General features: G+C 42.5%; 1 pseudogene; it reads right to left on the bottom strand.

The window, feature by feature from the left end:
- Positions 1-201: 201 nt before the first annotated feature.
- LOC118543266 (uncharacterized) lies at positions 202-24,198 on the bottom strand (annotated as a pseudogene).
- Positions 24,199-25,371: the final 1,173 nt, after the last annotated feature.

The following is a 25,371-nucleotide window of genomic DNA, read 5'->3' as shown; positions in this document are numbered from 1 at the left end:
TATAATCTTTTCAAAAGCAATGTGCCATATCTGTAACAGGATTTTCCTTCTAAGCTTTTGATGAAAATACATTTTTCAAGATGAATTAAATTTATAAGATTATAAAAGCACTTCATAAGGTTTCTCCTCAGTTTGAGGCCTCTGAAATTCAGTGAAGTTAAATTCATTAAATTTACACATTTCCATTCCAAAATGCATTCCTTAGTAATCATTTGCTGGAAAAGACATTTCCAGAGTCACTGAATTCAGAGGCTTGTCCCCGAAGTGAATTTTCTGATCAGTAATGACGTTCACCTGTAGACCAAATACTTTCCCACATTTCTGGCACTCAAAGGGTTTCTCTCCTGTGTGAAATCTCTGATGTATACAGAAATGAGCCTTCTGGGAAAATGCTTTTTCACATTCATTGCATTTGTGTTGCATTGCATCACATCCCCCCAAGATGAATTTTCTGATGTGTAATGAGGCTAAATTTATGGCAGAAGCCTTTTCCACGTTCCTTGCATCCATAGGGTTTCTCCTGTATGAGTTCTCTGATATATAATGAGCTGTGACTTTCTGATAAAGGCTTTCCCACATTCACTGCATCCAAGGGATTTCTCTCCTGCATGAGTTCTCTGATGGTTAAGGATTGATTTCTTACTGAAGGCTTCTCCACATTCACTACAGTCATAGGGTTTTTTCTCCTGAATTTTCTGATGGAAAATGAGGTGTTATGTATTCTTGAAGGCTTTTCCACATTCACTGCAACCATAAGTTTTTTCTCCTGTGTGAATTCTCTGATGTTTAATGACTTCTCATGAACGAGAGAAGGCTTTTCTACATTCACTGCATCTGTAGGGTTTTTCTCCAGTATGCATTCTCTGATGTTTAACGAGGCGTGATTTCTCAATGAAGGTTTGCCACATTTGCTGCATTCATAGTGTTTGAAAGGAATCTATTCAAAGCCCCCCACCCCCAGCCATGTTTACAGACAAAACTCACAGATGTCTGCATTTGGCCCTAAGTCTGTTTTTCTAGGTCATGGTGCCCTACATTCTCGGAAAGTAGACCTCAACTACAAAACATATTCTTCTCTAGACTAACCCCAACCTACACCTAGGGGAGCCCTGGACAGAGCCCTCTGAGAACCCTGCCACCTCCTGCTGTACTTGGCCAAGAGTCGACTTCCCCCCACACCCCCGGTGGGTGCAGCTGCAACCCTCTCACAACCTTAAAAACCCCAGCCTGACAGAAACTCAGGGCCAGCATTCTTCTAGATGTCTGGCCCCTCTCCTCCCTTGGAGAGTGAATAAATTCTGTCTTCCTTATCGCTCCACTTGTGCAATTCTTTGCCACCAGTGTCACTGGCCATCCTAACAGTATTTCTTACCTGGGTGAATTCTGTGATGTCTGATGAGATATGACTTCTGGGCAAAGGTTTTCCTACATTTGTCCCATTCATGGTGTTTCTCCCCCAAGGTGAGTTCTCTGATAGGTAATGAGGTACGATTTCTGAGCAAAGGATTTTCCACAGTCTCTGCATTCATAGGGTTTCTCACCCGATGTGAGCATGTGAGATTCACACACAACCTCTATGTGTGGGATGTCTGTTTAGTGAGGTAGCTTGCTAGGAGAAAGTTTTCCCACACTTGCTGCACTTGAAGACTTTTACCACAAAGTGACTTCCCTGATATACAATGAGATAACGACTTCTGAGAGACTTTCCCTCACTGATTGAATGTAATGTGGCATCCCAGATGGAATCCTAGAAAAGAAAAGGGACATTAGGTAAAAACAATAGTATAGACTTTAGTTAATGATAATGTAACAATATTAGTGTGTTCATTGTAACAAATGTACCACATCAATGTTAGATGTTAACTGGATGTAACAAATGAACCACATTAAAGTTAGATGTTAACTGGAAACTGGATGTGGGATATATGGGAACTCTTTGTATCATCTACGCAATTGTTTTTCTGTAAATCTAAAACTAGTCTAAAAAATATAGTTTAGGGGCGCCTGGGTGGCTCAGTCATTGGGCGTCTGCCTTCGGCTCAGGTCATGATCCCAGAGTCCTGGGACTGAGCCGCGCATCAGGCACCCTGCTCGGCGGGGGCCCTGCTTCTCCCTCTCCCACTCCCCCTGCTTGTGTTCCCTCTCTCACTGTCTCTCTCTCTCTCTGTCAAATAAATAAATAAAATCTTTAAAAAAAAATAAAAAATATCGTTTAGAGGGAGAAAAATTAACCATAGCCAGGGCTACAGGATAAATGGTATAAGAACAGCTAGTATAAAAAAGGAAGGAATGGGGTGCCTGGGTGACTCAGTCGTTCATGTTCGACTCTTGATTTCGGCACAGGTCATGATCTCAGGGTCATGGGATCAACCCCCCACATTAGGCTCCACATGCAGCAAGCAGTGTCTGCTTGAGATTCTCTCTCCCTCTCCCTCTGCCCCTCCCCAGGCTTGTGCATTCTTTCTCTCTGAATAAATAAAATATTTTTAAAATATTTAAATTTAAAAAAAAAATAAAGAGGAAGGAAATAGGAATTATTTGAGAATGAAGATAGTTTCCATTTCTGATCTTCATAATGAAAGAACAACAACACAGGGGAGGTATTCTGGGCAAGCAAATATGGGGGTACATGCCAAATGTGACAATACTTGTCAGTCTGGGAACCACCAGCATAGAACCAGTACCATCAGCTTTCAGAGGGATGAAATTGAGGGGGTTACAATAAAAGTCAAGAACAGAAAGTGGAGAACAGAAAAGCCAAGAACAGAAAGTAGGAGATAGTCGGAACATGAAGACCTAGGACTAGGTCATTTTTTGCTGTTCTTCTGATATGGGCAAGCAACTTCTGCAGCTGTTCTGTCCAGCGACAATCCTTGCTGTGTCCAAATCTGTGGTAAGTGGTCTCTAGTCAAGTGTATCTTAGGAAAAGATGAATTCCTAGTCCTATGACACCTCTCCTCCTCACTTCATTTATCATTCATGGGAAGCTGGGAACGATGGATTCAGGAGCAAATTCACTTCAGGTGGAACACTAATGATAGTCACTTCTGAGTACTCAACCAAAATGGCACGTCTGTAGACTCTAACCAGTGCTGCTAGGACAAGAGCTGAATGGAGCAGGCAGGAGGATCCTGGTGGCCTCTGAGCACTGTATATACCAAGAGCTCCACCAAGATGCTGAGAAAACCCGAAAACACAATGACCACTTCTGAGATACCCTCAATATTTCCTCTACAAGCATGTTCTGGGGCTACATGAGGGTAGATCAACTTGCTAGTCAGTATGAGTTTTACCCAAGGAGTACACTGGAAAGCACATAAGATTTGGGGGGAAATACGCCTGGTTTTAATCCCAGTTAGTCTATATACTTGCTAAGGGACCTCTTAGCAATAATTAAGTGATTCACAAAAACCACTACTTCTCTGAGGCTCAGCCTTTGTAATAGTTAAAACATGGACAGAGATATGGAACTCACAGGTATCAAATATGTCACAGTGCCTTTTAGTAATAACAATTTCTAGTAATATTGGAGGGAAATAATGTATAAATTAATAAACAAACACTATACAGTATTTTATTTCACCCTCCTTAATTATTCCTGTTTTACTTTTTTTTTTTTTAAGATTTTGTTTATTTATTTGACAGAGAGATAGAGAGCACAAGTAGGCAGAGGGAGAGGGGGAAGCAGACTCCCCGCCGAGCAGGGAGCCCAATGCAGGGCTCGATCCCAGGACCCTGGGATCATGACCTGAGCCGAAGGCAGATGCTCAACCAACTGAGCCACCCAGGCGTCCCATTAATTATTCCTGTTTTAAAACAAAGGAAGCTAGAATAGAAAGTAGAAAGACCACATAAAAACAAGCCACTTTGCTTATTAAAATAACATAAACTCAAGAATATTTCTGAAAAACGTAAAGGGAATTTTCAACAGATTATAAAAAAGATGGCCTTCTAAGTCAGTGCATACAATAAAAGCTAAAATGCATAACCTATGCAGCCGGAATTATAAGGTAAAATAAACTAAAAGGAAACAAACAATAAAAAAAAGCAAGAGTTAAACTGGAGTGAGAGACATATAGTACTGAGTTGAGACAGCAAATGCAAATAGTAAAGCTGACCATTAAAAGGCAAAGCTGAGGGGAGGCAAGATGGCAGAGGACTAGAGGATCCCATTTCAACTGGTCCCCTGAGTTTAGCTGGATACCTATCAGACCATTTTGAACACCCATGAAATCAGCCTGAGATGTAAGAATATATATCTGGATCTCTACAAGCAGAAAAGCGACTGCTTTTTGTAAGGCAGGACGCACGGAGTCATGAATCTTTAGGGAGATATTGGAAGATAAACAGAAGGGGAGGGAGCCTCCATAAGCTGGCTCCTAGAAACTGATATAACACCAGAGCGCAAAATCAGAACCCTTAGAAATCTGCTCTAGTGAGAGACTTCCCTTTCTGAAAGGGGCTCTGGAAATGAAAAGGCAGAATTCTAGGTAGGGGATTGTGGTCTCGGGATACAAGGAGCCACAGAGTGACAAAGAGGGTGCCTAAACCAGTAGAGTGCCCGAGCAGTGGAGCCAGGAAGCAGGTTATGGTCAGTGAGCCCAGGAAGACTCTCAGCTCGGATCGCCATAAACCATGAGCCAGGCTGGTCAATAATCGTACATTCCCTGAGCAGCCTGAAAAAGTCTGGAACCTGCGCCCGACCAGGCAAAAACTCGCAGGGCAGCAGTGGCCCAGAAAGGACATTAGAGTGGCACCTAGACATGATCCAGGACCTTCAGGTGCACACGAGCCCATGGCCAAATGTGGTTTTAGAATCATAAGGGACAGTGGCACTCCCGGGCCCCTGGGACGACCTCTGGGAGAGTTGCGATGGGTGCACACCGTGGGAGGCTGTGGTTTTTGGTGACATATACAAAAGTGGAGACTGTCCTGGAGGGTTTATTAAAGAGGGCAGACTGCGAGTTTTCTGCTCTGGGCCAGAGGTTTGGGTGCAGCCATTTTTGCTCTGATCCTCTGAAGAGGTGCGGAAAGCCTCCAGGGAACAAAAGCCACAGAGAAGACCGGTTTCCACTGAGGCCATCCCCCTGATGGAGTGGGGAAACTCCACACAGGCAGGGTTACCTGAGAAACAGCATGGCAGGCCCGTCCCCCAGAAGACAGTCTGGAAGAAAAGGTCGATGACGGCCCTATGGATCCTATAAGACTGTAAAATCCCAATGTCAGGGGAAAATAGTATATTGAGCTCCAGGTGTTGCCTCACAACTTGTTTTCAGATAAAATTCTCTTTTTTTCTTTTTCTTTTTCTTATGCTTTTTCTGTTTTTTTCTTTTTAACTTTTTCTCATTTCAACTAGATGTTTATTATATCAACTTATATTTCATAGTTGTTTTTTAACTTGTATTTTTTCAAAGCTGTATTATAGATAATATGCTTCATTTTAGTCCTTTTCTCACCCTATTCAATTTTATCTTTATATATATATATACAATTTACTTTCCTTGTAATTTTGGGATGTAGCGTCCTCTAACCCACAGACCAAAATTCAACCAGGAACAACTGGAACACCCTGCTTTGCCCACACTGAGAGTTAGTCTCCCCCTTTTTTCTTTTTTTTTTTAATTTTTTAATTTTATTCTTGTGTTTCGTTTTGGCTTTGTTTTTCGGTGGTGGCTTCCAACCACTCTGGATTTGGCTAGGGTGCATCTTGATTGGGTCATGGTTGATATTTTGGACTCTGTTCATTCACTCAACCATCCCTCAACAGAATGACTAGAAGGAGGAACTTCCAACAAAGAAAAGAACCAGAGACAACGTCTTCTGCCACAGAACTAATGGATATGGATATAAGCAAGATGTCAGAGATAGAACCTAGGATAGCAATCATGAAGTCAATAGTTAGGCTTGAAAAAAGCATTAGTGACAATATAGAATCTCTAAGGGCAGAAATGAAATCTAATAAGGCCAAATTTAAAAATGCTATGAATGAGATGCAGTCCAAATTGGATACTTTAACAGCCAGGGTAAATGAGGCAAAAGAGAGAATAAGTGATCTAGAAGATAAGCTGATGGAAAAGAAGGAAGTTGAGGAAAACAGAGATAGGCAGCTAGTAGCACATGAAAAAAGGATTGGAGAGATTAATGATGAAATGAAATGTCCCAATATCAGAATTATTGGGATCCCCGAGGGGATGGAGAGAGAGGGATAGAAGGTATATTTCAGCAAATCATAGCTGAGAACTTCCATAATCTGGGGAAGGAAACAAGCATTCGAGTCCAAGAGCAAGAGAGGACCCCTCCCAAAATCAATAAAAATAGATCAACACCCCAACATATAATAGTGAAGCTTGCAAATCTTAGAGCCAAGGAAACAATCCTGAGACTAACCAGGGAGAGGAGGCTCCTTACATATGGAGGAACATCAGACCTGTCCATAGAAACCTGGCAAGCCAGAAAGGGCTGGCAAGACATATTCAGGGTACCAAGTGAAAATAACATGCAGCCAAGAATACTTTATCCAGCAAGGCTGTCATAGAATGGATGGAAGATAAAGAGCTTTCAGGACAGGCAGAAACTGAAAGAATACATGATCACCAAGCCAACCCTGCAAGAAATATTAAGGGGGATTCTGTAGCGAAGAGAAACCCCAAGAGTCACATAGACCAGAAAGAAACAGAAAATCTATAGAAACAGGGACTTTACAGGCAATACAATGGCACTAACTTCATATCTTTCAATAGTTACTCTCAACATGAATGGGTTGAATGCTCCCATCAAGAGACACAGGGCTTTAGATTGGATAAAAAAGCAGGACCCATCCAAATGCTGTCTACAAGAGACTCATTTTGAACCTAAAGACACCTCCAGGTTGAAAGTGAGGGGATGGACCTCAAAAGAAAGCTGGGGTAGCAATCCTCATACAAGACAGATTAGATTTTAAACCAAAGACCATAGTAAGAGATGTAGAGGGACACTATATCATACTTAAGGGTCTATCCAACAAAAAGATCTAACAATTTTAAATATTTATGCCCCCAACATGGGAGCATCCAATTATATAAACCAATTAATAACCAAAATAAAGAAACATATGGATAATAATACATTAATAGTAGGAGACCCCAACACTCCACTCACAGCAATGGACAGATCATCTGAGCAGAAGATCAACAAAGAAACAAGAGCTTTGAATGACACATTGGACCAGATGGATTTCGTAGATAGATACAGAACATTCCATCCTAAAACAACAGAATACTCATTCTTCTCGAGTGCACACAGAACTTTCTCTAAAATAGACCATATACTGGGTCACAAATCAGGTCTCAACCAATACCAAAAGACTGAGATTATCTCCTGCGTGTTATCAGACCACAATGCTTTAAAACTGGAACTCAATCACAAGAAAAAATTTGGAAGGAACTCAAACACTTGGAAGTTAAAGAGCATCCTGCTAAAGAATGATTGGGTTAACCAGGAAATTAAAGAAGAACTTAAACAATTCATGGGAACTAATGAGAATGAAAACACATCAGTCCAAAACCTATGTTATACTGCAAAGGCGGTCCTAAGGGGGAAATATATCGCCATCCAAGCCTCTCTCAAAAAATTAGAAAAATCCCAAATGCACAAGCTAGCCTTACACCTAAAGGAGCTGGAGAAAGAATAGCAAATAAGGCCTAAACAAAGCAGGGGAAGAGAAATAATATAGATTAGAGCAGAAATCAATGAAATAGAAACAAGAAGAACACTAGAACAGATCAACGAAACTAGAAACTGGTTCTTTCGAAGAATTAATAAGATTGATAAACCTCTCGCCAGACTTATCCAAAAGAAAAGGGAAAGGACCCAAATTAATAAAATCATGAATGAAAGGGAAGAGATCACGACTAACACCAAGGAAATAGAAACAATTACTAGAAATTATTACCAACAACTATATGCCAACAAATTAAGCAACCTGGAAGAAATGGATGCGTTCCGGGAAACTTATAAACTACCAAGACTGAAACAGGAAGAAACTGACAAACTGAATAGACCAATAACCAGTAATGAAATTGAAGCAGTGATCAAAAACCTCCCAAAAAATAAGAGTCTAGGGCCAGATGGCTTCCCGGGGGAGTTCTACCAAACATTTAAAGAAGAAATCATACCTATTCTACTGAAGCTGTTTCAAAAAATAGAAATGGAAGGAAAACTTCCAAACTCATTCTGTGAGGCCAGCATTACCCTGATCCCACAACCAGACAAAGACCCCATCAAAAAGGAGAATTACAGACCAATATCCCTGATGAACATGGATGCCAAAATACTCAACAAGATCCTAGCCAATAGGATTCAACAGTACATTAAAAGGACTATTCACCACCACCAGGTGGGGTTTATTACTGGGATGCAAGGGTGGTTCAACATTCGCAAATCAATCAACGTGATAGATCACATTAACAAGAGACAAGAACCATATGATCCTCTCAATTGCTGCAAAAAAAGCATTTGACAAAATACAGCATCCTTTCCTGATTAAAACTCTTCAAAGTACAGCCCCGCTGGCTGCTCTGAAAAGCCATCTTTGCATTGTTCCCTGTTGGGCTCCCAGTTCCACAAAGCAACCACCTCTGCCCCACCTCCTCCGCCACCGCGGACTCTGGCAGCTTTCTCGCCAGCGTCCTCGAACTCTTGCTTTTTTTTAATCCGCTGCATCGGGTCACCGGGGTGCCCCATCATGTCAGATACAGCCATGGACACCAGCTCTGAGATCACCACCAAGGACTTAAAGGAGAAGAAGGAGCTGTGGAGGAGGCAGAGAATGGAAGAGATGCACCTGCTAATGGGAACGCTAATGAGGAAAATGGGGAGCAGGAGGCTGACAATGAGGTAGATGAAGAAGAGGAAGAAGGGGGGTTGGAAGAGGAGGAGGAAGTAACGGTGAGGAAGAAGATGGAGATGAAGATGAGGAGGCCGAGGCAGCTACGGATAAACGGGCAGCTGAAGATGATGAGGATGACGATGTCGACACCAAGAAGCAGAAGACTAATGAGGATGACTAGAGAGCAAAAAAAGGAAAAGTTAAACTTAACAAAAAAAGGCCACCGTGACCTCTTCACCCTCCACTTCCCGTCTCAGAATCTAAACGTGGTCATCTTCAAGTAGAGAGTCCCTCCCGCCTGCCCACCGCGGCAGTGCCACCCGCAGATGACACACGCTCTCCGCCACCCAACCAAAACACAACGTGAGTTTGCAACAGGGGAGGAAAAAAGAACCAAAACTTCCAAGGCCCTGCTTTTTTTTCTTAAAAGTACTTTAAAGAGGAAAATTTGTTTGTATTTTTATTTACATTTTACATTTTTGTACATATTGTTAGGGGTCAGCCATTTTTTTAAAGATTTTATTTATTTATTTGACAGAGAGAGACACAGCGAGAGAGGGAACACAAGCAGGGGGAGTGGGAGAGGGAGAAGCAGGCTTCCCGCGGAGCAGGGAGCCCGATGCGGGGCTCGATCCCAGGACCCTGGGATCATGACCTGAGCCAAGGCAGACGCTTAATGACTGAGCCACCCAAACGCCCCATGGGGTCAGCCATTTTTAATGACCTTGGATCACCAAACCAGCCTTGGGAGCGTTCTCTGTCCTACTTCTGACTTTACTTATGGTGTGACCATGTTATTATAATCTCAAAGGAGAAAAAACCTTGTAAAAAAAAGCAAAAACAACAAAAAATCTTATTCTGAGCATTCCAGTAACTATTTTTGTGTATGTACTTAGCTGTACTATAAGTAGTTGGTTTGTACGAGATGGTTAAAAAGGCCAAAGATAAAAGGTTTCTTTTTTTCCTTTTTTGTCTATGAAGTTGCTGTTTATTTTTTTTGGCCTGTTTGATGTATGTGTGAAACAATGTTGTCCAACAATAAACCGGAATTTTATTTTGCTGAGTTGTTCTAACAAAAACAAAACAAAACAAAACAAAACAACTCTTCAAAGTACTGGGATAGAGGGAACATACCTCAATATCATAAAAGCCATTTACAAAAAGCCCAAAGAGAATATCATTCTCAATGGGGAAAAACTGAGAGCTTTTCCCCTAAGGTCAGGAACACAACAGGGATGCCCACTCTCACCACTGTTGTTCAACATAGCACTAGAAGTCCTAGCCTCAGCAATCAAACAACAAAAAGAAATAAAAGATATTCAATCGGCAAAAAAGAAGTCAAACTCTCTCTCTTCAAAGATGACATGATACTTTATCTGGAAAACCCAAAAGACACCACCCCAAAATTGCTAGAACTCATACAGCAATTAGCAACATGGCAGGATACAAAATCAATGCACAGAAATCAGCTGCATTTCTATACACTAACAATGTGACGGAAGAAAGAGAAATAAGGGAATCGATTCCATTTACAATTGCATCAAAAACCGTAAGGTACCTAGGAATAAACCTAACCAAAGAGGTAAAGGATCTATACTCTAGAAAATACAGAACACTTATGAAAGAAATTGAGGAAGACACAAAGAGATGGAAAAAGATTCCATACTCATGGATTGGAAGAATAAACATTGTGGAAATGTCTACGCTACCCAGAGTAATCTACACATTCAATGCAATGCCTATCAAATTACCATCAACATTTTTCACAGAGCTGGAACAAACAATCCTAAAATTTGTACGGAACCAGAAAAGACCCCGAATCACCAGGGGATTGTTGAAAAAGAAAACCAAAGCTGGGGGCATCACAATGCCTGACTTTAAGCTATATTTCCAAGCTGTGATCATCAAGACAGCATGGTATTGGCACAAAAACATAGATCAACGGAACAGAATAGAGTCTCCAGAAATGGACCCTCAACTCTATGATTAATTAATTTTCGACAAAGCAGGAGAGAATATCCAATGGAAAAAAGACAGTCTCTTCAATAAATGGTGCTGTGAAAATTGGACAGCCTCATGCAGAAGAATGAAGCTGGACCATTCTCTTACACCTGTACAAAGATAAACTCAAAATGGATGAAAGACCTCAATGTGAGACAGGAATCCATCAAAATCCTAGAGGAGAACACAGGCAGCAACCTCTTCGACCTCGGCCACAGCAACTTCTTGCTAGTCTCCAAAGGCAAGGGAAACAAAGGCACAGATGAACTTCTGGGACCTCATCAAGATAAAAACTTCTGCACAGCAAAGGAAACAGTCAACAAAACTAAAAAGCAACCTACAGAATGGGAGAAGATATCTGCAAATGACATTATGGATAAAGAAATAGTATCTAAGATCTATAAAGAACTTCTCAAACTCAACACCCAAAAACCAAATAATCCAGTCAAGAAATGGACAGAAGACATGAACAGACACATCTCCAAAGAAGACATACAAATGGCTAACAGACACATGAAAAAATGTTCAACAACACTAGCCATCAGGGAATACAAATCAAAACCACAATAAGATACTGCCTTACACCAGTTAGAATGGCAAAAATTAACAAGGCAGGAAACTACATATGTTGGCAAGGATGTGGAGAAAGGGGAACCATCTTATACTGTTGGTGGGAATACAAGTTGTACAGCCACTTTGCAAAACAGTGTGGGGGTGCCTCAAAAAGTTAAAAATAGAGCTACCCTATGACCCAGCAATTGCACTCCTAGGTATTTACCCCAAAGACACAGATGTAGTGAAAAGAAGGGGCACATGCACCCCAATGTTCATAGCAGCAATGTCCGCAATAGCCAAACTGTGGAAGGAGCCAAGATGCCCTTCAACAGATGAATGGATAAAGAAGATGTGGTCCATATATACAATGGAATATTACTCAGCCATCAGAAAGGATGAATACCTATCATTTGCGTTGACATGGAGGGAACTGGAGGGGATTATGCTAAGTGAAATAAGTCAAGCAGAGAAAGACAATTATATGGTTTCACGCATATGTGGAACATAAGGAATAGTGCAGAGGACCATAGGGGAAGGGAAGGAAAACTGAATGGGAAGAAATCAGAGAGGGAGACAAACCATGAGAGACTCAGGACTCCGGAAAACAAACTGAGGGTTTCAGAAGGGAAGGAGTGGAAGAAGCCGGGTGATGGGTATTAAGGAGGACACGTGTTGTGATGAGCACTGGGTGTTATATGCAAGTAATAGATGGTTGAACACTACATCTAAAACTAATGATGTATTATATGTTGGCCAACTGAACATAATAAAAAAGCAATATAAATGAAAGCTCTGACTTATTTAGTATTAAATGGCAATGAAAGCACAATGAAGTAAAAGAAGGAAATTTAACTTTTAAATATCTATAAGAAATGATACTGAAAATAAATGAACCAAGCCTTCACCTTTGAGAGAACTGGACTGAGATGTGGGAAAAACTCAAATGCAGAGAAGTAGCTCCTTTACTTGGGGCCACTTTCACCAGAGAGTCCCTGCTAATAACAAAGAGTTGGTTTGGGGACTGAGCTGTGCTTATGTGCTTATCTTGACCAAGACAGAGTCAAAGGAATGCAAGCCAAGAGTCCTGGATCTACCAAGATCAAAGCCCTGGGAACACCAGCTTTTTGGCTTGAGACCCCAAAGACAGTGTCCTAAAAATAAAGGTGGACTGCAGCCCAACTTCAAATCATTGGGTGAGCCTAAAAATTCTCAATCCCTTAAGGAAATATGAACTTGGATTGCTAGGACTCATAAACACCTGGGAGAAGCAAAAAAAAAAATTCCTATCTTTGAAGAGATAAAAACATCCTTGCCCTCTCAATATTTTTACATCTAATACTGAAGGATACAGAAAGATTAAAAGGACTGTAAAAGATATAATATGAAAACGTTAACCAAAAGAAAGAGGACTTCAAGGGAAAAAATAACAGGATAGAGGAGTATTTCATAATGATAAAAGGTTCTCACCATAGTTATCTAACAATTAACTACATGAATTTAAAATATGTAAGGCAAAAATCAACAACTACAGGGAAAAACTGAAAATTCACATTTGTTGTAAGAAATTTTAATATATCTCGCTTACTCACTGGTAAGATGAGCAAACAAAAAATTAAGACGAATGAAGAATATGTTAATAATGTGAATAGTAAACATGACTCAAGGGCCATGCTAATACCCCTCAAGAAAACACATGCACACTTTTCAAATACATGTGAAACTTTTACAAACATTCATCATATATTTGGCCAGAAGACAAGTCTCTACTCATTTAAAAGGACTGAAATAATACAGAGCATGTTCTCCAACTGTCATGAACTAAGTTAAAAATTAATAATAGAAAACAAACTGCAAAATCCTCACATATTTGAAAATTATTAAATAAATTAAATAACAGGTCAAAAAAGAAAACACAATGAAAATTTGAAAATTCTTTAAACTTAAAGGGGTAGGCCCCATGATCTCTGGTTTTTTGGGTGTCATCCCCGCATAATCCACTCCCTTTGAGCATGGGTGAGATCTGTGACCTCGTTCCAGCCAAAAGAATACACCAAAGGTGATGTGATATCACTCCCATAATTATGTTACATTATATAAGACTATGTCTTACCAACCGGAGCTTGATTCTCTCTTGCTGGCTTTGCAGAAGCAAACAGCCATGGTGCGAACTTCTTATGGAGAGGGCTATGTAACAAGGGACCAAAGAGGGCCTTGAGGACCTGAGGTTGGCCCGCCAGCTTAGCGCCAGCAAAAAGGTTGGGCTCTGCAATCACACAGCAGGAACGAAATGATTTCTGCAACAACCTAAGGGAGTTTGGAAGCAAATTCTTCCCCAGCTGAGCCTCCAAATGACAGCACAGTCTGGGAAACATGATTATGGCCTTGCGAGACTCAGAGCAGAGGACCCAGGTAAACTGTGCCTGGACTTGTGAACTGTAGAAACTGAGACAATAAATGTGTGTTGTTGTTGTTGTTGTTGTTTTAAATTTTTTTATTGTTATGTTAATCCCCATACATTACATCATTAGTTTTAGATATAGTTAAATGTGTGTTGTTTTAAACCACTAAGTCTGTGGTAATTTGTTACATACCAATAGAACACTAATACACTGAATGACAGAAAACTTTAAACATCAAAACTAGCGAGAAGTAGACTAAAGCAGTGCATGGAGAGAAATTTATATCCTTAAGGTAGCCTGGTGGCTCAGTCAGGCGTCTGCCTTCAGGTCAAGTCATGATCCCAGAGTCCTGGGATCGAGCCCCGCATCGATCATCCCTGCTAAGCGGAGAGTCGTCTTCTCCCTCTCCCTCTGACCCGCCCCGTTTCTCACGTGCTCGCTCCTTCTCTCTGTCTCTCTCAAATGAATAAATTTAAAATCTTTTAATATTAAATTTAAAGAGAGCGAGCACACAAGCAGGGGGGAGGGGCGGAGGGAGAGGAAGAAGTGGACTACCCGCTGAGCGGGGTGACCGACGCCGGCCTCACCCCAGGATCCTGAGACCACGATCTGAGAGCCAAGGCAGACTCTTAACCGACTGAGCCACCCAGGCGCCCCTTAAGTCTGAAATCTTCACCAGAAACGCCCATTTGCGAACACCCTTCTCCCCAGGTTTCCCCGTGTCTGAGCCCCACAGGGAAGTGTGAACCTGGGCAAGACAGCGCGTTCGCTGACACACACCTATACCACTCCAGTTCTTCGTCACAAGGCCCCACAAGTAGAATCACTCACACCGACAACCAACGCTGACAGTCGGGCCCTCGGCCGTTAAGTTCTTCATACGCTTAATAACACAGACCGCGGAAGGGTCGGTATCGGCCTCACAATCCGCAAAAAGACAGCTTACTGGCCTCACAGGCGCCTCATGCCGGAGACGCCCACCTGACGCTGAGCTTCACCAGACTCCACCAGCAGCTACCAAACACGGAACTCACCTCCCAAATTACCCAATGCCCGCGCTCCCTAGCGGTCGCTAGGGCCGCTTCAGGTTTGTCTTCGACCTCGCGGCGTTTCCGGAAGTTCTGGACACGGATGCGGCTCTATGACGCACGTGACCACGCCCACCTCGGCGACCTGGGCCTAAGAGGCTGAAGCGGCGGCTGCGGCCGGGCGCTGAAACAAGAAATTGGAATCGATTTGGGGTATCTCCTTGCCTTTTCCGACTTCTTGTTGGCTACAGCGGTGTAATGACTAAGTTTTCAGAGGCGGACCCTATCCAAGGCCCGCGTCGCCGGGTGGTTTTCTAGTTAGCCTTTGGGGAAGATGGCGGCGCCCGGGAGCCGTTACAGAGGAGCACCGTGGGGGCGGCCATCTTTGCAGGAAGCGCAGTTCCCCTCGGTGGGGAAGACCTTGGGAGCTAAGGGCAAGAGGAGCCTTCGACAGCCTACCAGGTTTGTAGGAGCCGAGGCGTTAGAGGGATGGCGGTCAGACCATGGACGAAATGAGGGAGACTTCGAGTTCTGGTGAGATTTGAGAGTGGGGCGGAGTGGAGGTAAGAATGAGTAGCGCAGTTCTGGATTAGGTAGGTCGGAGGCCTGTCGAAAGGGCCGACTGATGGTGGAGGGCGGGGCTGCGAAAATAGATCTCAGGGACCTGGTAGGGGGCTACCTCTAGTAGGGAAGGGAGGGGGTGAGGCTTCAAATAAACTCAAGTGTTTCCCCAAAATACCCGGGCACTTGAGAGTGATCACATGATCATATATGCTACTATCTTTTTTTTTTTAAGATTTTATTTAGTTGACAGAGACACAGCGAGAGAGGGAACACAAGCAGGGCGAGTGCGAGAGGGAGAAGCAGGGAGCCTGATGGGGGGCTCGATCCCAGAATCCTGGGATCGTGACCAAGCCGAAGGCAGACGCTTAACGACTGAGCCACCTAGGCACCGCTACGCTACTATCTTGTTTGGCATCATTTCCAAGTAAAATAAAGACCACACTTAAGAAATATTAGCCATTATTTTATGCAGGCAAAAGAGGTGGGGGTAGTGAAGGATATAATCTATACATCTCCCCCCCCCCCCCAGGGTAGTTTAGAATTATCTATACAGTTTAAATTTTTCATTCTCGTTGACCTAGAAATTCTAATGGTAAGAATCTTTGTTAAAAACTCTCTTTAGGGGGCGCCTGGGTGGCTCAGTTGGTTAAGCGACTGCCTTTGGCTCAGGTCATGATCCTGGAGTCCCGGGATCGAGTCCCACATCGGGCTCCCTGCTCGGCGGGCTCCCTGCTCGGCAGGGGGTCTGCTTCTCCCTCTGACCCTCTTCCCTCTCGTGCTCTCTGTCTCTCATTCTCTCTCTCTCAAATAAATAAATAAAATCTTAAAAAAAAAAAAAAAAAAACTCTCTTTAGGGGCGCCTAGGTGGCCCAGTTGGTTAAGCGACTGCCTTCAGCTCAGGTCATGATCCTGGAGTCCCAGGATCGAGTCCCGCATCGGGCTCCCTACTCAGCAAGGAGTCTGCTTCTCCCTCTGACCCTCCCCCCTCTCTCTATCTCATTCTCTCTCTCAAATAAATAAATAAAATCTTAAAAAAACCCCAACTCTATAGGGGTACCTGGGTGGTTCAGTTGGTTGAACACAGACTTGATTTTGGCTCAGATCATGATCTCAGGGTTGTGAGACTGAGCCCAGTCAGGCTCCACTCTCAGTGGGGAGTCGCTTGAGATTCTCTCTCTCCCCTTCCACCTGCCCCGCCCCCCATGTGCTCTCACTCGGGCTCTCTCTCTAAAATAAATAAATCTTAAAAAAAAAAAAAGGGCGCCTGGGTGGCTCAGTTGGTTAAGCGACTGCCTTCAGCTCAGGTCATGGTCCTGGAGTCCTCGGATCGAGTCCCACATCGGGCTCCCGGCTCGGCAGGAAGCCTGCTTCTCCCTCTGACCCTCTCCCGGCTCATGCTGTTTCTCTCTCTCTCTCTCTCTCTCAAATAAATAAATAAAATCTTTTTAAAAAAAATCTTAAAACAAAAAAAAACAAAACTACTCCATATTAACCATAGAAAATTTGGTAATGTTTTTATTTTTTTGAAGATTTATATTATTCGAGAGAGAGCCAGGGGACGGGGAGAGGGAGAGAGAGAATTTCAAGCAGACTCCCCAGAGGGTGGAGCTAGAGGCAGGAATGATCCTAGGACCCTGAGATACTGACCTGAACAGAAATCCAGAGTCCGCCACTTAACCAACTGGGCCACCCACGCACCCCAAGTAATTTTTTTTTAATTAGGAATAACCTGAATGTACATCAGCAGGCAGATAGTTTGGTAAGTTAAACACATCTCTTCAACAGAACAAGCAGTCTGTGGCCATTAAAAAGCCAATTATAAAACTACCAGTATTTTTTTAATGACTTCTTGAAAAGATGAAATATTCTTCTCCACACAGTATTTATATAATCCTCTTATGACAAAAATTCATACACATAGGCATTTCAAGATTTTGAATGGGTTAAAACAATTTTAAGAATACTGGGACTTGGGCTTAGAGATGGAGAGAATCTTTACTGAGTATATATCCACTAAATTCGAATTAAAAGATAAACAGCATCAAATATACTGCCTCATCCACTGCCACAGCTCCTCAAACGAGGGAACTCTAAAATGCAAGTCCTCCTCTCCAGACTGCTTTTCCCTTATTCTCTCTCATCCAGCATCACCATTACACAATAAATCAAGAATGGAGATATGAGTTATCTGGACTGTAGATCACTGGAGGTTGATGTGAAAAACATCAGGGATCAACCCAAAACATAACCTATGTGTTATCTTCACATTCACCACCAGAAAATATAAAACTGCAAGTCTATAAAGTGCTTATATGCAGAGGAATGTGGTTCTGCGGAGGGCCAGAAATTGGAGAGCCTGGCCTAGTGAGGGAAAGCCTCACTGAAGAGATGACAACTGAAGATGATGGATGGAGTGACCAGAAGATAAAGGGATGGGGAATTCTTTATTCACAAGGACTAAGAATACTTTTTATTATTACCTCTTTTTCTGCTTTGATCTTTTATAATCTGTTATTAAGTCTCTCAGATCACAATGAAAACACTTTGGGGTGATAGTTCTTTCTTTAGAACCATATTTCCCTTCAGTGACAAAACAGATTTGATTAGCCCATTAATATATTCATTCACTTTCGAATCTAAATATAATTAGGTTCCTTTTTTTTTTCTATGTGCTGGGAAATATAAAATCATGAAAACCAGCACTCTCCAGTATAACCTTCTGGTGTAATGGAAATGATGACAGAGATTCATTCAGTGTCACGCCTTTTTTGCTCATTGTCTGTGCTGTCCAATTCTACAGCCACTAGTCACATGTGACTGTTGAGCAATTAAAATGTGGTTAGTGTGACTGAGGCAATGATTTTTCATCTTTCTGGTTTTGAATTTTTTTAAACATAAAAAGTTAATTAAAAAATACATTAAAATTTAAGTAAAGCCACTAAACTTAGGGAATTTATAATCTCCTTAAGGAGATAAGAAATAGGCATTTAAAAATAAATTTGTGTTACAGTGCTCAACAAGCATGAATAAGTCTTTCCTCCATCCCCCCAAATAATATACTCCTTCAACAATATATTGTCCTATTTCCTTGAACCAATGACTCCATATCCATCTCACTTAATATAGATATTTACATCCTCTCACTAGAATAGCTGGTGTGTAAAGGTATCACTTAAAGATAATCCATGGGGCACCTGGCTGGCTCAGTCGGTAGAGCATGCCACTCTTGATCTTAGGTTCATGAGTTCTACCCCATGTTGGGTGGAGCCCCCACTTAAAAAATGTTAAAGATAGTCCAGTTACCTCAGTGCTGTGTCCAGGAGACCATGGGCTTATTCTGTTTTGGTCACCACTGTATCCTCACTTCTTCAAACAGGATCCAGTACAAAGGAAGTATTTGATAAATACTTGGTAAATGAATGAACTGACTCAGTCTAAAGCTGCAATTTCATAAGTGCCCCTAAGAGTTTATAGCAGACATCCCAGTTCCTAATTAATCCTTCACCTTGGCCTGCAGAAACTGAATTGACATACATATGCTCCATATCCCTCCCACCCAATGTTAGCCCTTTCCTGATTTTTTTTTTAAAGATTATTTATTTATTCATTTATTTGACAGAGAGAGACACAGCGAGAGAGGGAACACAAGCAGGGGGAGTGGGAGAGGGAGAAGCTGGCTTCCCGCAGAGCAGGGAGCCTGATGTGGGCCTCGATCCCAGGACCCTGGGATCATGACCTGAGCCGAAGGCAGACGTTTAACGACTGAGCCACCCAGGCGGCCCTCCTGGTTTTTCTTTCATAGCAGCATTCCGGATACAAATTTTCTTGTATGTTTTTAAAACTCACCTACTTACTTCCTCTACTTAGTTGAACTCAGACTTCCTTTATTCCTTTAACAGACACAAAAGAGAAATTGATATGTACGTATTTGGGTTAACATCAGATTATGCCTGTGTATCAATGCATATTTTTAATAGGATGAGGAAATCAGGCTTTCCCAGCCTTGGCATTTATATAGTTCCTCTCAGTATATACTTTTCAGCCATACTATGACTTAGAATTTTTTGCTCAACCCTTCTCCACATAGAATGTTTTTGTTTTTTTTTTTTTAAGATTTTTTATTTATTTGAGAGAGAACACAAGCCAGGGGAAGGAGCAGAGGGAGAAGCAGACTCCCCGCTGAGCAGGGAGCCCAATGAAGGGCTCAATCCCAGGACTCCAGGATCATGACCCGAGCTGAAGGCAGATGCTTAACCAACTGAGCCACCCAGGCACTACCCACATAGAATGTTTCTGAGTTTTTTTCCTCCTGGTTTTCTGTGACCTAAAATAAGACATAATTGACCAGTGAAGGCATGACCACATTCACTGCATTCATAAGGTTTCTGTCCTGTGCAAATCCTCTGTTGTCTCCTGAGGGTGCACTTCTGGCTGCAGGCTGTCCCACTATGACCACATTCTACTTGCTAGGAGCCCACTGATGTTTAAGGATGTCTGGCAAGCCACAGAAGGCACTTGCATAGTCACCATACTAAAAAGGTTTTTCTCTTGCAGGACAACACTAGTCTGTGATGACCTGTGACTCTGAGGGAGGATTCTCTACCTTGACTAAATGAATTTTCTGATGTTTATTGAGGACTGACTTCCCTCGAAAAGATTTCCCATATTCAATGCATCTATATGGTTTCTCTTCTGTATGAGTTCTCTGATGTATAATGAACTGTGACTTCCTGATAAAGGCTTTCCCACATTCACTACATCTACAAGGTTTCTCTCCCGTGTGAATTCTTTGATGTTTAATGAGACCTGTCTTCTGGGAACAGGATTTTCCACATTGACTGCACACAAAAGGAGTCTTTCCTGTGTGAAATCTTTGATGTGAAAAGACAAGCATGTCTTTTGGCAGAAGCCTTTCCCACACTCATTGCATATATAAGTTTCCTCTCCTGTATGAATCCGCAGATGTCCCATGAGATTTCCCTTCTGGATGAAGCCTTTTCCACATTTACTGCACAGAAAAGGTCTCTCTCCTGTATGTGTTTTCTGATGTACATTGAGCCGTGATTTCTTGAGAAAGGCTTTGCCACATTCAGTGCATTCATGAGGTTTTTCTCCTGTATGCGTTCTCTGGTGTTCAGTGAGCCTGAACTTTCTGGAGAATGCTTTCCCACATAGACTGCATCTGTGGGGTTTCTCTCCTGTATGAATGATCTGGTGATCAGTGAGCCAGGACTTCTTGAGGAAGGCTTTCCCACATTCATTGCATACATGAGGTTTGTTTATTTTTTTAGTTTTCTGATACTTAATGATTTGGCACTTCATGCTGGTGCGTTTTTGGCATTCAGGGGATTTAATTTCACTGATACTGTTCATGATTAATAATGAAGAAAGGATTTCTCATTTATAGTAGGCTCTGCTGTGGTTAAGGAAAGTTATATTTGGTTTCATAATTTTTCCATGTAAGTCAAACATACCATGCTTTTGCCTTGACACAAAATGAGTTTTGCTCTGAAGAACAGAATTTTCAAATGCATTATGTTTGTGCCATTGTTCTAGGCTGTTCTCCATGAATTCATTTTGTAAGTGCTCTGGAAGTTTCCAGACTCTTAGAAAAGAATAATGAATTCTTCCATCACATTGACTAGAAGAAAAGTATTTTTTAAATAGCTTCATTTGAGGTGACTTAGTGATGACTCTACTATATGAGTGTAAATAAAACTCCATGTTTAATGTACCTTATATATTGGAAAAAAACAGTGACAATGAATAAACACAATTTTGGCTATTTTCCAAATACTGCAGAACATGCAGACTGTGAAATACACGCAATTTCCCATGAGCAGCAGACCACTGGTTGGAGGGCCACCTCATCCAAACTGGGGAGAGGTAGACTCATTCACGTCACAAATCCTTACTGAGGACTACAGTGCATAGGGCATGGTGCTCATGTTAGGGACATACACAGAGTCCTCATGTTCAGGGAGCCCACACTGCTGCACTTTGGTAAAACCATAAAGGGCAAAAAAGGACACAAGTAAAGCAGCTGCACATTGTGAAAACTGGTAGGAAGAAGCCATGGAGATGGAGGGAGATGCAGGAAATGAGGTGACACGGTAGAGGAAAACAGGCCTCCCTGGAGGATTCACTGTCATGGTCAGCCTTGGGGAGCAACAGTATGACACAGCACAAAGCTCCAAGCACACGTAACCTATAACCTACATCTCACAGAGACGTTCCCTTTCCTAAAAGAGAAGCCCCAGTCCCAGCACCTGCTCTTCTATTACTACCACCCTTATATTCCAAATATTTCATCACAGCACTTGTCACCCTCTAGACATGTAATGTATCTTCTTATTTGATCAGTTTTCTGTTTCCTGATCTTAGAACGAAAACGCTTGCTCTGTTTTTATGCTTTTTCTCACTGCTGTTACCCTAGGTTATCAAGAAATAACATTTTTTAAAATGAATCAAGTAAGCAATCACATGTCTGGAACACACTGGGGAGTTTAGAGAAGAAAATGGAAATCTCTGTGTGAGCAAGAAACACTATTATCACAGAGACACTGAGAGAATAATTTCATGTCTATAACAAGTGATGTGGTTAACTAGGACTTAATGTCCTCAGAATATGATGGAAAAAAGAAAGCTTTCAGGAAGTCAATACGATGGTAACAGCTACAATAAACTGGAAGGAAGGCCAGAATTAGTAAATACACAAAGGAATTAAGTCAAAGTACGCATGAGTGTTACAATCTTGTTTAGGCTGTAACTGGGAATGTAGGATGCTGAAGTACTTTTCCGGTTAAAATCCATCATAAACAGCAGATTCTTTTAAAGAAGAGAGCTCTACAGGTAGGGAGCATTTGAGGAAATGCCTGGATGGCCAGAATGTAAGATGCACAGGAGTATAAAGAACCTAAACTTAAAAGGGTTTTCTGGGAGGGAAGGTGATGCAAATTCCTTGCACTTGCTGGGAACTCAGGAGAATTGCCATAAGGATGAGTGAACTGTACAGAACTAAAGTCTGGTAGATCCCATTGGGCAGATGTCAATTTGATAGTGTCCTGCAGAGAACAGAAGCACCTTAGCTTATTGGAATAAAGAAAAGTTTGGGGGCGCCTGGGTGGCTCAGTCGTTAAGCGTCTGCCTTCGGCTCAGGTCATGATCCCAGGGTCCTGGGATCGAGCCCCACATCGGGCTCCCTGCTCTGTGGGAAGCCTGCTTCTCCCTCTCCCACTCCCCCTGCTTGTCTTCCTGCTCTCGCTATGTCTCTCTCTGTCAAATAAATAAATAAAATCTTAAAAAAAAAAAAAAAAAAAAAGAATAAAGAAAAGTTTGAAGGGTTAGAAGACCAGATGAGAAAACGGAAAACAGACCTTTGGAGAACCTCAGAGTGAGGACAAGAGCCCAGTGAAAACCAGTTTACTTTGGGGGTACATCATCCAGGATAGGGAGGTTAGGAAGGAATATCAATACCAATGGGACAGAAAGGTGCGGTAGTTAGAAGACAATGAGGAATTCAGTTTTCTCTTTGGACAGAAGCCTTTTACAGCAAGGAAGGTGGAAGAGTAAGAAGAGAAAGATCTGAAAATTGTAAGAAAAAGGAAACGATGCAAACAAAATTCAAGATGTAAATAAAATAAACAGGGATCGAATCCCAGAAGAGACAAATGGGATACATTTTACTCTCAACTCCTACAAAGAAAAAAGAGGTCACACATCAGGAGAGAGATGCAGGGAAGCACTGCCTACCTATCCTCAACCCTCTCTCAGCTGTGCCTCCTCTACCAACTAGACGAGATCGGGCGCGTTCAGGGTGGTATGGCCGTAGACTCCTCTACCAACTAGAATATGATTTCCACAGCCTGGTTCCCTCCTGCTTCTCTCACTCACCTGAAAGGGTTTGACAGGGGATACCATCTTCCACTGTCCATGTTGGTTCTCCTTGATCAAATTTGGAGAGCACATCTGGTTTGCTGGTGTGAAAACCTGTTCATGGTAAATGATAGAAGACTTAGGCACACTAATTGGGCTTGGGGTCTGGGAAGACCACACGGTGTTAGGACAAAACAATTTTTACACCTACAAAGTTAAGGTTTTCACTCAGGAGAAGGGAGAATATATCCATGTCTGGAGCCAGGGAAGGGACTGAAAATCTCACTTCAGAGCAACACAGACACTACAGAGCTTTAAGAAGCTGAGAAAGGAAAGGCCACTGATGAGGACCCTCCAAGTGACACTAGGGAGTTGTCCTCACCCACTGACACCAGGTTCCTATAGTTCTCCAACATCACATCCCGGTACAGGTCCTTCTGAGCGGGGGCCAGGAGCTGCCACTCCTCCCAGGTGAAGTCCACGGCCACATCATCAAATGTCAGGGATTCCTGTAATAACAGTGTTTTCTAATGAAGTGATATCCTTTTGATGACATAGAAGAAATGTTAAAATTCTTCTGCTTATTTCCACTCTATAGGCTGTATCTAGATTTCTAGCAGGGTTTTTATTTTGACATTTTGTGGAAGAGTAAATGCCTGATTAAATATTCTGTAATTGTGCACAGTCATCCATCCATTCATCCAAAGAGAAGCTTGTAAGGCATGTTGAGTTCAGGGGCACCTGGGTGGAGCAGTCCCTTGAGTGTCCGACTTCTAGTTTGGGCTGGGGTCATGATCTCGGGGTCATGATCTCAGGGTCGTGAGACTGAGCCCCATGTTGGGCTCCACACTGAGTGCTTGAGTTTCTCTCTCACTCTCCCTCTGCCTCTCCCCCACCAACTCACGGGCATGTGCACTCTCTCTCAAATAAATAAATCTTTAAAAAAGAAAACAAGGGTGCCTGGGTGGCTCAGTCGTTAAGCAGCTGCCTTTGGCTCAGGTCATGATCCCGGGGTCCTGGGATCGAGCCCCGCATCGGGCTCCCTGCTCGGCGGGAAGCCTGCTTCTCCCTCTCCCACTCCCCCTGCTTGTGTTCCCTCTCTGGCTGTCTCTCTCTGTCAAATAAATAAATAAAATCTTTAAAAAAAAAAATAAAACCTGTATAAGTTCATTCTCATTAACCTAGAAATATCATCCATATGTATATGGCAGATAAAAGATACATGTATGCTTTTCACATTAATGCAACTGATTTTTTTTTTAAAGATTTTATTTATTTGATAGAGAAAGCACAAGCAAGGGGAGCGGCAGGCAGAGGGAGTGAGACAAGTAGGCTTCCCAATGAGCAAGGAGCCCCAGGATCTGAGCCGAAGGCAGTCGCTTAACCAACTGAGCCACCCAGGCGCCCCAATGCAACTGATTTCTTACAGGCCTCTACAACTCTGTTAGGGAACAAAGGAAAGAATAAAACAAACCGAAAGTCACCTGGGCCTGGGTCATTTGTTCTGCTCCCTGAAAACAGATGGCGGTGGGGAAGCTCTGCCTTGTGTCTTCTGGATCTACTTTTAGTTTCTCTTCAGAAATCTCAGTCTCGGTCAGGCGTGCCCCCATAAAAACTGACACCACATCTTGTAACTTTTTCCTCCTTCACATAATCCTTTTGCTCCTGGGGCATCAGGACCTGTGGGGTGAGGAGACAATGTAGTCTGAATGGTGCACTTCCTCTGGGTCCACACGCTGTCACTGCTCCCGAGCACTCACCTTAACACGTGCACACAGTACTGCTAAGTGTCCCTTTATTTGGTGCCCCGGAAGACTTATTCGTCTGACCAGTAAAGCCTGAGGTTCTGAATGCAGTGGAGGTTTTCCTTCATTCTGTGATGTGTAAGTGGGGTGAGTGTGACACGAGAAGAGGAAAATGAGATCTACCCCAGCACCATGCCTCAGGAGAAGGGGAATCTCACACAGACCACTTTTATAAAACAGACCACACAGAAGGAGAGGATGGGGCAGTTTTCCTTTAAGCCATGAGTGCTCAGGTAACTCTTCAAAGCTTCTGAACAGTCTGTGAGTACAAGCTCTTC

This window comes from Halichoerus grypus, chromosome 15 (assembly GCF_964656455.1).
Source record: "Halichoerus grypus chromosome 15, mHalGry1.hap1.1, whole genome shotgun sequence".
Taxonomy (NCBI): Eukaryota; Metazoa; Chordata; class Mammalia; order Carnivora; family Phocidae; genus Halichoerus; species Halichoerus grypus.
This window is presented reverse-complemented; position numbering and strand designations above follow the sequence as displayed.